Below are 15334 nucleotides of genomic sequence, written 5' to 3'. Positions count from 1 at the left end.
ACACAAGGAAGAAAGGAGAGCAGTAGAACAGAGACCCTGGACTTCAGAAAAGCAGACTTCGACTCCCTCCGGGAACTGATGGGCAAGGTCCCCGGGAGAATAACATGACGGGGAAAGGAGTCGAGGGAAGCTGGCTGTATTTTAAAGAAACCTTATTGAGGTTTCAGGAACAAACCATCCCGATGTGTAGGAAGAAAAGTAAATATGGCAGGCGACCAGCTTGGCTCAACAGTGAAATCCTTGCTCGTCTTAAACACAAAAAAACAGCTTACAAGAAGTGGAAGATTGGACAAATAACCAGGGAGGAGTATAAAAGTTTTGCTCAGGCATGCAGGAGTGAAATTAGGAAGGCCAAATTATGCTTGGAGTTGCAGCTAGCCGGAGATGTTAGGAGTAACAAGAAGGGTTTCTTCAGATATGTTAGCAACAGAAAGTCAAGGAAAGTGTGGGCCCCTTGCTGAATGAGGGAGGGAACCTAGTGACAGAGGATGTGGAGAAAGCTAGTGTACTCAATGCTTTTTTTGCCTCTGTCTTCACAGACAAGGTCAGCTCCCAGACAGCTGCACTCTGCAGCACGGTATGGGGAGGAGGTGACCAGCTCTCTGTGGGGAAAGAAGTAGTTCGGGACTATTTAGAAAAGCTGGACGAGCACAAGTCCATGGGGCCGGATGCGCTGCATCCGAGGGTGCTAAAGGAGTTGGCCGATGAGATTGCAGAGCCATTGGCCATTATCTTTGAAAAATCATGGCGATCGGGGAAGGTCCCGGATGACTGGAAAAAGGCTAATGTAGTGCCCATCTTTAAAAAAGGGAAGAAGGAAGATCCAGGGAACTACAGGCCAGTCAGTCTCACCTCAGTCCCTGGAAAAATCATGGAACAGGTCCTCAAGGAATCAATTCTGAACCACTTAAAGGAGGAGAAAGTGATCAGGAACAGTCAGCATGGATTCACCAAGGGCAAGTCATGCCTGACTAACCTAATTGCCTTCTACGATGAGATAACCGGCTCTGTGGATGAGGGGAAAGCAGTGGATGTGCTATTTCTGGACTTTAGCAAAGCTTTTGATACAGTCTCCCACAGTATTCTTGCCAGCAAGTTAAAGAAGTATGGGCTGGATGAATGGACGGTAAGGTGTATAGAAAACTGGCTAGATGGTCGGGCTCAACGGGTAGTGATCAATGGTTCCATGTCTAGTTGGCAGCCGGTATCAAGTGGGGTGCCCCAAGGGTCGGTGCTGGGGCCGGTTTTATTCAATATCTTCATTAACGATCTGGAGGATGGTGTGGACTGCACCCTTAGCAAGTTTGCAGATGACACTAAACTGGGAGGAGTGGTTGATACGCTGGAGGGTAGGGATAGGATACAGAGGGACCTAGACAAATTAGAGGATTGGGCCAAAAGAAATATGATGAGGTTCAACAAGGACAAGTGCAGAGTCCTGCACTTAGGACGGAAGAATCCCATGCACTGCTACAGACTAGGGACCGAATGGCTGGGCAGCAGTTCTGCAGAAAAGGACCTAGAGGTTACGGTGGACGAAAAGCTGAATATGAGTCAACAGTGTGCCCTTGTTGCCAAGAAGGCTAATGGCATTTTGGGTTGTATAAGTAGGGGCATTTCTAGCAGATCGAGGGAAGTGATCATTCCCCTCTATTCAGCACTGGTGAGGCCTCACCTGTAGTACTGTGTCCAGTTTTGGGCCCCACACTACAAGAAGGATGTGGATAAATTGGAGAGAGTCCAGCGGAGGGCAACAAAAATGATTAGGGGGCTGGAACACATGACTTATGAGGAGAGGCTGAGGGAACTGGGATTGTTTAGCCTGCAGAAGAGAAGAATGAGGGGGGATTTGATAACTGCTTTCAACTACCTGAAAGGGGGTTCCAAAGAGGATGGATCGATCTAGACTGTTCTCAGTGGTAGAAGATGACAGAACAAGGAGTAATGGTCTCAAGTTGCAGAGGGGGAGGGTTAGGTTGGACATTAGGAAAAACTTTTTCACTAGTAGGGTGGTGAAGAACTGGAATGGGTTACCTAGGGAGGTGGTGGAATCTCCTTCCTTAGAGGTTTTTAAGGTCAGGCTTGACAAAGCCCTGGCTGGGATGATTTAGTTGGGTTTGGTCCTGCTTTGAGCAGGGGGTTGGACTAGATGACCTCCTGAGGTCCCTTCCAACCCTTCCAACCCTGAGATTCTATGATTCTATGACAAGATTTCAGGGAGGGTCTGACTGACCGCTGAAAGCAGCAGAGAGGTCAGGGAGCTTGAATATGTAGCAGGTTCCTTGTCATTTAATGACAGAGGTAATTAGAGATGTTGGTGTGAGCAGCTGGAATGGAATGAAAAGAACAGAATCCAGACTGACAAGGAGAAATCAAGGCAACAGTTGTAAATAGGAAGAGAAGATAAGATTACAGAGGCATATGGTGGCAAGCATGTGAGAAATCTCAGTGTCAGTGATGGAGGGGAAGAAGGAACTGATGGGAAGTTGGGGAGAGTGTTCGCCTTCTCATTGAAAAAGGTCCTGCACAAACAGGGAGCTGAGAACTGAAAGGGTGGAGAATTTAACAAGGTAGTTAGAGGTTGAAAACAGGTGATGAGAACTGTGACTGGAAGTCAAAGAAGATGGAAAAGTATTGTTAGGCAGGTAAGGTGGCAGAACTGAAAGAAGGAGGGAACAAATTTGTAGTGGAAATAAGCTTTTCCTGAACTTTTCCTAGAGGCTTTCAGTGGCACAGCTGATGGATGGCAATAAAGGAGAATATTACTGATTCATTGAATATATTTCAGCTCCATTACAAAAAAGGAGCATAGCAGTCAACAGTTGTTTGACTCTTTTTACATTCATTTTATCTTTTAATAAAGAGACTTCTAGCCTTTTAAATTTCAGTTTGTAAAGGCAGCCCAATGAATCACTTAATCGCTCTAGTAGTTACTATGTAATGGCTTTTACAGGCACCTGCTCACACACTATCCATGTTAAAAAATAAATCCAAGAACAAACTGCTCCCAGTTTCAGCTGGTTTACAGGTGTGAGTTCTGCTTTTACAAATGTCTTGTCACTATCTTCAGTGCTGTTTATGGCCTTCAGGTTGAGGAAAATATGCAATAATAACTTAAACCCATAGCACTTTTACATTTATCTACAGTCATTACGTAAAATATAATACCAATACATTCAAAGTCATGAAACAAAGAAAACAAAAATAATAAAATAATAATAATAATGTGATAATATATATCATATTGTTGAGAGTTTAGCTCTTAAGTGTCTCATGTCATGTTGGTTTGGGGAGACAGGGCCTTACTGATTTCTGTAAATTTTAAGATTAATACCTTTTTGTTTTCAATGAGTATGAAGACAAATATAATATCTCCATCTTTTAGATGTGATTTTCATGATACATAGGAAAATCTTTATAAATCTCTCTTACTTTAAAACCCACTTGCCATTAGAGACACTACTAATAGTGCAGTATAATGCATTGTATGGAACTGAGACTTCTAATAGTGTCATTACAGATGTACTATTGGCTCTGCATGTAGTATTAGTTCAGAGATATACACTGGGGTAAATTTTCAGACTGCATTGTCTCTACATGCCTGTGCTTTGCCTGCATATTCACTTCCAGCAATGTAGCAACTGTGCATGCAAGTGTTAGAATTTGCCCTTTTAAAACTTATTGGGGGCCAACTGGTTTTGCAGGTATAGGCGAGTCTCATTTAACAGGGTTCCGTTCCGCGGTTAGCACATAAAGCGAAAACCGTGTAGAGTCAAAATTACATTGAGTTGAATGGTGGGCGGAATCGCCCACACTACAGTTATAGTATTAAAATTGTTATTTTTCTCTTTTAAAATTTTTAAAATTTTTTTGCCAACCATGTAAAGTTGAAATCGCGCATGTTAAATGCGCGTAAAATGCGACAGACCTGTACAGAGTCTAACATGTGTGTGCATAAAGGTGCTGGAGGATATAAAGCCTATGCACAAGAGACAGAGGCTGAAATACTAAAAAGTGATTTGTGATTTCTGGATGCCCAACTTGAGACACCTTAAAGGGGACTGATTTTAAGAACTCTTTCTGAAAACAAGCCCTTTTGTGGTATCTCAAGTTGGACACCCAGAAACTACTCAGGTTAGTGAGAATTTTTATTATCTGTGCGAGTGTTTGCATCTACCAAGCGCAATGGGCAAAGCAGAGGAAATGTACCTCACCGTATCAAGTCAGACATTTATATTTAAAATCACTAGGAGTGGGATTCACAAGATATTTAGGCACCTAACTGCCACTTTAGGTGGCAAAATCCTACATTTAGGCACCACTGGTATTCATAAAATCCCTGCTTAGCAGGTGCCTAACCCTGTAGCTGCCTAAAAGCCAGAGACATCTGTTAGAGGGCTTATTCCTTCACCCTCTCACTTCCCTGGTCCTTCTCACGTGAACAGAGAGCAACAATACCCGAAGTCCAAAGGTGCAAACAATTAGATGTTTATTGGGGTGAACTTTCAGCAATCATGATTCCAGTTTCCTTCCTTAGTGACCCCCTTCCCAACTCTCACACCACAGAGCCTTGCCTGTCCCTGTTCCCATTCCCCCCTTTAGCAAAACATGATCCCAATTCCCCCACCCCCATCCCCAGTCCCTGTTCCCCTTCCTCCCTGATTGACTGTAGACTATATAGTAAAACTTGAATGCTGCTTAGCTATACCTTAACCAATCATTTTACTGAAATTTAACTAACCAATCCTAACATATTGTAACATGGTTATTTAACCAATTATATCCCACCACCATAATTAGTTTACATCCAGCAAAATTAATTATACAGTAAACAGAAACAATCACAGAACCAGACAGAGACCATGCAAATAAACATACAAAACAATACAGAAGTGAGGATTGCACAACTACATCTATATAGACATAAGGGTTTTCCAGCTGTGTCTATTGATAAGTGAGTTCTTACCAGATAACATTTCCTTTTACATGTTCTAGGCTCTTACCTTTCTCTGGAGGTGATAGATCAGATCACCTTCCTAACAGTCCCAGATTGCCTTATTTCAATATGACTAAACAGGGCCTCAGACGGTCACAGTAAAAGAAGGCCATTACACAGACAGACAGTGATTTTTTATTCTTTCTTTTATATCTCTATAACTAGCTAAGTGATAAGAATACACCTAAATTCTTAAAGTATAGGCCTTTGCAGACAGGCCTGAATATCTATATCCTAACAACATCTAACGGCTTGTCTTCACTAATGGGGTAAATTGACCTAAATTACACTACACCAGCTATGTGAATAACATAACTGGAGTCGATGTAGCTTAGGTCCACTTACCCCAGTGTCTTGACTGCAATGTGTCAATGGGAGACACCCTCTGGTCAACTTCCCTTACTCTTCTGGAGAGCTGGAGTACTAGAGTCTTCACTAGACCCGCTAAATTGGCACCCGCTGCATCGATTGCAGCAGTGTTGGTCTCCATGGTAGTGAAGACAAGCCCTAAGTTTCCACCAATTAAGTCCCCAAGGCACCTACATTTTGGTGTCTGGGCATACACACGGTCACCTTAGTCCTGACTGCCCAGCAGCTTGGTGCCTAACTCACAGAAGGGTTCATAAACTAGGTGTTTCTGCCTGTCTTGCCCTTGTGGTCAGATCCAGTAGGCGTACTCAGAGCATGGATAAACCCACAGAAAATGCGGGGAGGGGAGATGGGAGAGAATGAGAATGTCTGTAAATCTGTGTTTAGCGCAGTCACCTGGGAGGGAGGTAACCCAGTTTACAATCCCCCTGTTCCAATGAATATTTAATTATTTATCTGCCCTGGAACAGCTTCAGCAAGAGAGATTGGAATACTCTGCCCCAGAATACCCCATGAACCATTTGTCAGGGCACTCTCCTGTGAGGTACAAGAGCCAAGTTCAAATTCTTGCTCCACATCAAGCAAAGAAGGAAACTGAACTAGGTCTCCCACATTCTGTCTGGGTAAGTGCCACAACCACTGGGCTAAAAGTTAAAAGAGGATGGCCCCACCACTACAACCATTTTTCTTGCAAAAGACTGAGTTGGCTTAGTCACCTACCTCCAGGAGAGGGTTCATGATTGTGAATCCCGAGTGGAGATACTTATCTCCCTCTAGCTTGGACTTAGGTGCTTAGTTCCCTTTGAGGGGCAGGTCTTAGGCCACAATCTTCTGTTTGCCATTTGTTACTGGCTAACTTCTTGGAGGCATTTTCGCCATATTGGTTCTATCACCTTATTGTTTGTCCTCCATATTTGTATCCTTCTTCCCCAGTTAGTTTGGCACCCTTTCTCTGGTGTAATTTTCCTGATTGGTTGTGGCACAGCCGTAACCTACCTAGCAACCTGAAAGGTGGGAAAGTACACCCTGACCCTAAACTAATCCACTGAGTGATAGTGAGTCTATTTGAGGTGGCGTCACCCTCCCCTTAGTGCTGTCTGCCCTACCGTGTTCTCCTGGTTTGTGCAGTCTCTGAGAGTCAAGACACCATCCAGGCCTGAGATACAGAAGACCTTCATCACTTAGGTCTCACCTGGTTCCAGGTCCATTGATCCAGAGCATCTGTGTTCCCCTGTGAGGCTCACTCCATCAAGTTTCACAGTTGAAGGTCCGGATCTGAAAGCTAAGAAGGAGAAGCAAGCCGTTAAACATCGTACCATCAGGGTTCCTGTTCTCCAGAGCAGTAATATTGTCTTATTTGTGATATGCCCATTGTTATTGTAAGGGGTTTGTGGGATGGGCTTCAAGCCTGCCTTGGGATCTAAACCCCTGAGCTGATATATATTCAGTTTTGTTCTGTTTTATATACATTGCTTCCCTCTCCCACTATTATATCTAACCCTTCACTAAACCACTTACCTGTTTTGCACCCTTATCATTATATCCCTATTTATTTTAAGCGACCCCAGATGATAGATGCTGGAGGGGTGAAGATCCTGTCTATAGGGATGGGGTCTGCTAAACAACTAAATTTGAACTGTTATGAGCCCACCTATCCTGTTACTACACAAAAGTGTGCTGGCTTTTCTGAACCCCATGCATTGTGTAGGGAATCTGGGCACCTAACTCAAGGCTGTGGATTCCACTAGGTGGCAGGGCACTAAAGCTCCTCCTTATGAGCCCCACCTCAGACCCCTCCTGCCAAGCCTTAATTATTCCCCCATCACATTGTTCTACGTTGCCTATTGATACATTTCCCTTTTAAAAAATAAAACAAAAGAAACATTAATACACTACATGGTAAGGCCCAAAATTTGGTTCAAATTCCCTTTTTTTTTAAATTCTCTGCTTAAAAGTTTAGATGGGTGACTGAATACAACCTGCAAGCAAGGGGTGGCCAAAAGCCTGCTGGGTAAGACACTCTCCTGGGATGAAGGCAAACCAGCTTAAAGACTTAAACCAGATCTCCTACTTTCCAGGTTACTGGCTATGCAGGACACACACACACACACAGAGTTTAATTTTCAACAAAATAAGCACTTTGTTGGAAAATTCCCTACCAACTTTACTTGCAGGTGGCTGTGGATTCCTTACTTTCATATAAAACATTAGCCTTACATACTTTTGTCACTGTTCACCCAGAGGAAATAAATTTCAATTTCAAAAGCAGGTATGTGCTCTGCTACTCTTTCAGAAATTAGAAATTCTAATGCATTATTACAGGGATCGGCAACCTTTGGCATGCAGATCATCAGGGAAATCCGCTGGCAGGCCAGGACATTTTGTTTATCTGCAAAATCCGCAGGTTCAGCTGACCACAGCTCCCACTGGCCACGGTTCACCATCCCAGGCCAATGGGGGCTGCAGGAAGCAGCAGCCAGCACATCCCTTGGCCTGCGCCATTTCCCACATCCCCCATTGGCCTGGAACGGCGAACCGTGGCCAGTGGGAGCTACGATTGGCTGAACCTGCGGACGCTGCAGGTAAACAAACCGTCCTGGCCCACCAGTGGATTTCCCTGATGGGCTGCATGCCAAAGGTTGCCAATCCCTGCATTATTATATCAATCAATATTTTAAGGGGTCTTACATTATTAAAGCATTTTGAAACAAGGAGTGGAAGTTTTACCATTGATTTCAATGGGACAGGATTTCATCCTAGGTTTGGATATACAAGTTCATGGCTAAGTTATGTCAAGATAGAAATAGATCATGGTGACAATCCTTTACTCAGTACATATTAAACTACAGACATTCATAGTTATATGCTATAGACTTTACAAACTAAAAAAGGTTTAAAATAATCTTCCAAGACAGGCGTCCATGAGCCACAGTTGGATAGTTGGTCCATAAATGAAGTCAATTTCACCCTTTGAGCCCAATACATCTCATTTAAAGATGTCAGGTATTGTGCACACACTCTTAAACCACACTGTAAAAATGTCACAAATCTACTGGAGTAAGGTTATAGCTGTGATTGTTGTGTGAGTGAAATGATATGTCTTGTGGAAGTGCAACTCTAACTCTGAATTACTTAAAGTTCTACCATGTATTGTTTTTAAATGTAATCTTTTCATTCTAAAAGGTAATACACATTCAAAACACAGAGATGTGTCTGCAACCTTAACTTCACATCAGTAAAGTACTGTTTGCTGGAGAATAATAAAAGCAAGCCTATATGGCACATGGATCAACCTAAAAGAAGAAAATTTGGCTAAATTGCACCAGATTTGTATCTTTTTCTTACCAAACTGTGTGTGTGTGCCTGGAAATTCACCTAATTGTTAGGACTCCCTACATGCCCAGAATAACTGTCCTTAAATAGCCAGTGATCTTCATATCATTAATTTCCTGTTCTGAAAACTGAAATGCCCTTTAATTATCCAGCTGTAGGAACACTTAAGATGGTACTAAATTCTGCTTAAGTACAGTCTCCTGCCAAAACGGAAGCCAAAATATATAATTATGTTGGCATTAACATTCTATAGCTGTGTGATATCAAAGCTGCACAATGGCTGGAACATTCCGTGAAGGGCAACATTGTCTGGGTAATGTAGCAGAAACACTTATCTAATAGCATGCCCTCCTGTGCCCTCTGTCAGAGTGCCAGCATATTAGTCCTATTATCAGCCTGCAAATACTATAGGCTTCCACATAGTAAATGTTGCCAAAAGAAACAGTCTTCCCTGTTACAGGAGAAAATGTCTATGAACGTATCTGAAACTGAAGAGTAATTAGATTACAGTGTTTCAAGCTGACCCCTGTGCAAGGAAATATTCCTGCTTGCTAATTTACATTAATACAGATCCTGCTCTTTTTACTGAATGTTGTGTTTAGTTCACAGGTCATGCATTTTCCATAATGGATTCTAAACAGACTATTTCAGACAAGTAAAGAATAGTTGAGGTGACCTCTCCTAATATGATCTGTAAAAGCAATACTTGATTCCCACTCCCCCATCCCCAGATTATGCCTTTTCACTTTAGGATGTTATTTTAAAGATTCAGCTCATTGCTTTATTGTGGTAGTTTGAACCAAAGAGGTTAAAAATATCTGTCAGGAAGTTATTTAATATAGTAGCCTCCCTCATTAGAAGCATGTTGTAGCTGTCTGCCACTATGTACAGCAGTCTGTCACTTCCATCTATTGAAAAAAAGGATTCAGGTATTATATAGGATCTTAAAAAAACTAATTACTATTAATGAAATACATTACAAAATACAGTTTTTTCCTCTTAATTTAACATTTTATTTTCAGTATTCCCATCGACATTGTGCAGTAGAAAGCATCTGCCCGATGCAGCCCATGGAGCTGAATTTATAGAAGAACATACAGACAATCTATTTATTATTGAGTCCATCATGTTAAAACAAATCAATCAGTTGAAAGGAAAGATAAGAGCTGAGGAGTTTTGAGATTTGTGTGCATTTATTTTACATTTATAACATTCTTAAGCACTGAACGGCAAAATAAAATCCAACCAAACCCAAACTCCAATTTTAGAAGTTTTGTTGTAATCCTCTAGGTTTGTAGATGCCAATAAGCTAAGACAAAACACTAATGCTTTAATAGTAAATGCCTCCTGTTTGTGAAATACATTTGCCTGATCCTTCAAACTCACACTCCTATATGGGCCTCATGTGAGGAAGGACTTTTCTAGGGAGTAAGTATGGTGCAGAAGCCAATCAGTTAATTCCATACATTTCTCAGAGGTTGTAACGACACGGGGTTATGGAGCAAGGAAGCTCACTGGGCCATTTGGTTCTTCCATGAAAACAGAAGAAGCAGGGACACAATGACAAATTTATTTACAAGAAGAGACTCTGTTAAGTTATAAGTTAATGAGAAATTACATGCAAAAATAATTTGTTAATATAATATTATGTCTGAGATTTTTACACACAGAGGAATGAAATGCAAAGTTTTGAATGGCACAGCAAGTTTAACTTGGCTCTCGTGTGAATATATACTATTTGGTAGGGAAGCATACTTACTTACAGCTTCTAACTTGCTCTCACCTAAGTCAATGGGCATTGTTCTACTGATTTTGATGGTGGCAGGTTAGAGCCCTTAATATACAACTGTGTGGACAAGTTGTGGGTGCAGCTTTTTCCATTTTCAAATGTACAGTATTGCTTTTCAAATCACAGGGAAGAATGAATGAGATGGGGGAAAGGAAAGGAGATAGACAGTGGGTTTACAAAAGCTACATTCCAACTTACCCAAAAGCTTACTATCTGTTCCCATAGAGTGTACAAGTTAAGGGCCTGCCTATGCCAACACGTAGGCCAAGTCTACACTACAGCTCCATAGTGGTAGAAAAATCCACAACACTGAGCAACACACTTATATCAACCATTAGCGCTGTGTGGGCAGGAGAACTTCCCCTATTGACACGGCTATTGCCTCTTGGGGAGGTGGAGTAACTGCACCGACAGGAGACGTTCTCTTGTCGACATAGTAGTGTTTTCACAAAAGTGCTTCAGCAGCGCAGCTGCAGCACTGTAGCAGTGTACATGAAGTCAAGCCCTTACTCATGAAAGCAGTGACTTTGATAAAAATGCATTTATTTGCATTCAAAACAGGCATGTACAGTTATCTGTTTCTGCACGCTCCTCTTACTAATATTTTTAAGGTATCAGCATGTCTAAATATCCCTGTGGTATATTAATGAAGTGTCCCAGACATGCATACAAATAATAGACATATTCTTTTTTAAAATACACGTTATTTTGCTTCCCTTGGCAGAAAAGAGATGGTTGACACACTATCAATGAAGAAGTGCAATCAGGTTAAATAAGAGATGAGTGGAACGGGAGGAGAGTCTAGTGGTTATGGCTCTGGTTATGGCACTAGGGAGACAGGGGGGTAGTTCCCTGCTCTGCCACAGACTTCTGAGGTATGCTTCGGAAAGTCATTTAACATCTCAGTTTCTCATCTAAAAAAATAGGACTAATAATACTTCGATTCTAAAACACATTAAATGAACAGATCATTTCACAACTATTAATGTATCAGCTACTATGGTGATGGGAGGCATCTAAATAAAGAGATAGTGGGAATAATGTGGTAGGTAGATCTGTAGGATATAAGGCAGACAACTTAGGTGATCTTTTCTACCATTGATCTCTATGAGTCTGCAATGATTTTATTATCAGCAACTCCAGTGGAACTGGGAAAACGTACTTCCTAACATACATATGAAATCCAACTTGTGATTTAATACAATCGTGCTTCTGCTTTTTCTTTTTACTTTTCTACAAATATTCATCCAACCAGTTTTTATTCACATGACTGGAGAGGAGCCCTTATTTGGCTGAATATGGATATTCATGCATGAACACATATTTGTGTGCAAACAACTGCAGTCTTACTAGGAGCTCTTATCTGGGTGACCTGTACGTGCTGGTTGTATGTATTCGGGAGTGATGTTTCTACAGACAGGAAGAGAAACAGGAGAATGAGAATACCATTGGCTTTCAAACAAATAAATGTACCCGAGTGATCAATCAACATGAGCAATAGTGACTAGGAGAGGTAGAAAGATACAAGGGGGAATGCTCAAACTGAAGAAAATTCCCTCTCCTGGTGACATTTTGCATGTATTCCAGTCCCAGAACGTGGAGCAACATATCTGTACTTCATATATTTAGGAGGTGTAAGATCAGCCTCTGAGTACAACTGCCCTGTGGAGTCATCTGTATACATAGCACGGTGCCGTCAGAATGTGATCCGTTAGCCACATAGACACAACCAAAACAAAGTCAAATAGTGGAGCTCTATCAACCTCATCATCATCAAGAATGAAGAGAAGTGAGGCCACAGCTGTTTGGTGGAATGTGATGAGACTATTTAATGTAAAGTTAGCTAGACAGCCAATAATCTGTCTTGTATCTTTCTCTCCTTGTTAAGGCAGGGAGGGAATGCAGATACATTGAAAACTGAGATCTACTGGTGCTGCTGAATACAGGGCCTCGTTCTGATCTTAGTTACATCAATTTTCACCATAGTAACTTCCCTGATGTATGTGGAATTATTCCTGATTTACACTGGCATAAGTGAGTTCCATAGCCAATGGATGATTTATGACAGTTGACGATCTTGGCCTACACAGAGTCTCTTTGCACCACAACCACCAGCTCTGCTCTGCCAAAGATCCCCTCCTAGATGCACCCTTTCATCTGCTTCTCCTACAACCCTCACTGTGCCTTCTTCTGCATCACTTCAATACTTAGAACACCCATCCCTCATCTGGCCTGCAAAGATGCTATCCTTTTAAAGGCCACTTCATTTTTTTAACAGCAAAAGAATTAACCATTGGAACAACTTACCTGGTGGATTCTCCATCCCTTAAAGTCTTTACATCAGGAATGTGTCTCTTTCTAAAAACATGCTGTGACTCAATCAGGAGTTATGAGCTTGATACAGAAATTATGGGTGATATTTTTTTGGCCTGTGTAATGCAGAAGGTCAGACTAGATGATCATAATGGTCCCGCTGGCCTTAAAGTTACATGAATTTTATATTTATTCTTATTTTGTGCAACAGCCAATGTCTTCTTGTCAGGCAGGTGCCTAGGAGTCAGCAGATGTGTAGGTAAAATTAAAGAATATCACAATCTCAGCACAGATCAGTGTCATGCTCCATTACAAAAATATATCCTATGTGTTCTTAATTAATAAAAAGACATGCCTAGCAAGTGCTTTTGACAGCCAGATATTCAAAAGACACTATGCAAAGAGGCTGCATGTGCTTTTTTGTTGTCTTCTGGAAAAACCAATGCTGAAAGTAATATTCTTTACTTTGTTGACTGTCCTGATCAGTGTTGACTTGATCTTTGAGGTCATGAATAATTGATAAGGTGATAACACTCTGATTTTTATAATATTAGAGCTACAAAGGACAGTAAAAAGAGTAAAGACATTACACGTCCATCGATCGATGGCTGTACAGTATTATTTGTGTTATTCATTATTACTAAATGAACTAGTATAACTTTAAACCCTCAAAACAAGCAACAGCAAACTTAATTAACTTAAATCCTTCAAACGTAAATAAAACAAGTTAACAAAATATCCAAATAGATAAAAGGGAAGAAAAATAAAAAAGCTGAACAGAAGTACCTTCAAGTCTGGATTATGGCGCTATTTTCCAGGAATCTAAGTCCTTTTGTCAAATAAGTGACAGGCCGTACAGTATGTAATCATTGATTCTAAAACAATTAAATCTTCCTTCCTATGATTTGCTATAGTTTGGTAGTATTGAAAGGAAACGTTCAATCCCCAAACTGTGCCATTATCAGATCTGGGTAAAATACTCGTGAGAAAATGGAGCCAAAATATGCCAGGTGTTGAGCTGGTGGAATTTGTGGAAAAGCAGCATTTTACAAAATATTTCCATTACAAGAACTTTTGAAGACTAAGGACATTTATGAGGCAACAGTGGTGACTCTCTAGAGCAGAGGTGGGCAAACTACGGCCCGTGGGCCACATCCAGCCCGTGGGATCCTCCTGTCCGGCCCCTGAGCTCCTGGCCTGGGAGGCTAGCTCCTGGCCCTCCCCAGCTGTTCCCCCTCCCCTGCAGCCTCAGCTCGCTCCGCTGCCAGTGCAATGCTCTGGGCGGCAGGGCTGTGAGCTTCTGGGGAAGCACAGCTGTAGAGCCCGGTCTGACCCAGTGCTCTGTGCTGTGCGGTGGCGACGGCGTGGCTGGCTCGAGCCAGGTGGCGTGGCTGTAGCGCCGCCAGCCACCGGTGCTCCAGGCAGCGTGGTAAGGGGCAGGGAGTGTGGGGAGGTTGGCAGGGGGTGGATCGGGGTCAGAGTGGTCAGAGGACGGGGAACAGGGGGGTTGAATGGGGGCAGGGGTCCCAGGAGGGCAGTCAGGAAGGAGGGGGGTTGGATGGGGCAGCAGAGGGCAGTCAGGGGCAGGGGTTCCGGAGGCAGTCAGGGGACAGGGAGAAGGGGTGGTTGGATGGGGCGGGGTCCGGGGGAGGCAGTCAGGAATGAGAGGTGGGGGTCAATGGGCTGGTGGGGGCAGTCAGGGGCAGGGGTTCTGGGGGCAGTCAGGGGACAGGGAGCAGAGGGGGTTGGATAGGGCAGGAGTCCCGGAAGGCGGTGAATGGGGGGAAGGCTGGGCCATGACCCCCTCCCCTAACTGGACCTCTGTACAATTTCCAGCCCTCAGGCCAAAAAGTTTGCCCGCCCCTGCTCTAGAGGCCACATGGATACAGGGGTGGGAACCAGGAACTTAGGGGTCCAATTCTCTGCTGTCACAAATACCCAGCAGAGAGTTCCTGTCAGAAGGAACTCCTAGCTGGTACAAGTACCCACCAGCCAGGTCCTGCACCTCACCCCCACACCCTGTGAATGGCTATGTCAGGAGGAGGGGATATGTCAAGAGCAAGGAGGGATGGGGTGGAACAGAAGTCTGCCACGCAATCTTCCATTGGTGTTGACTCCATTTAGGACCATATGCCAGAGACACAACTTGGAGCATAGCAGCAGCTGCTCTAAGCTACAGAAAGGCTGTGGCTGGCACTGGCTCCTGACACGCTCTCGCTTCTCCCCTCCCCCACAAAAAGGCCAACGGTGCCATAGCGAGCACAAATCAACCAGGTTCCCTAAGGTACCAAAATCATGGTCAATCCACTAGGCCACAGTGCCTTCCAGATATCTGACAATTTCTGTCATTTAGCGTCCCCATCCATACAGCGATATCAGTGATATACCATACGTAAAATCCCAAATCACACAGGATTTGAAGTATTGCCAGGTATGTGTAGGTACGTATTGGCATCCTCATATTACAGAGAAGAAAACAGATTGCATTTATTGCATTGATGCTTGTTCTCGTGTATTATCTTGCACAGCTGCCT

General features: G+C 42.9%; 1 long non-coding RNA gene across 1 annotated transcript in view; it reads right to left on the bottom strand.

The window, feature by feature from the left end:
* Positions 1 to 15334, bottom strand: part of LOC120409281 — a 63199-nt gene that overhangs the window by 5063 nt on the left and 42802 nt on the right. The window contains exon 3 of the long non-coding RNA XR_005601235.1: positions 6558 to 6647. This is a non-coding gene — a long non-coding RNA (uncharacterized LOC120409281). The remainder of the gene's footprint in view (positions 1 to 6557; positions 6648 to 15334) is intronic.

This window comes from Mauremys reevesii, linkage group 1 (genome assembly GCF_016161935.1).
Source record: "Mauremys reevesii isolate NIE-2019 linkage group 1, ASM1616193v1, whole genome shotgun sequence".
NCBI classification, from domain to species: domain Eukaryota; kingdom Metazoa; phylum Chordata; order Testudines; family Geoemydidae; genus Mauremys; species Mauremys reevesii.
The sequence above is the reverse complement of the archived record's forward strand: the minus strand, read 5'-3'. Positions and strand labels throughout refer to the sequence as shown.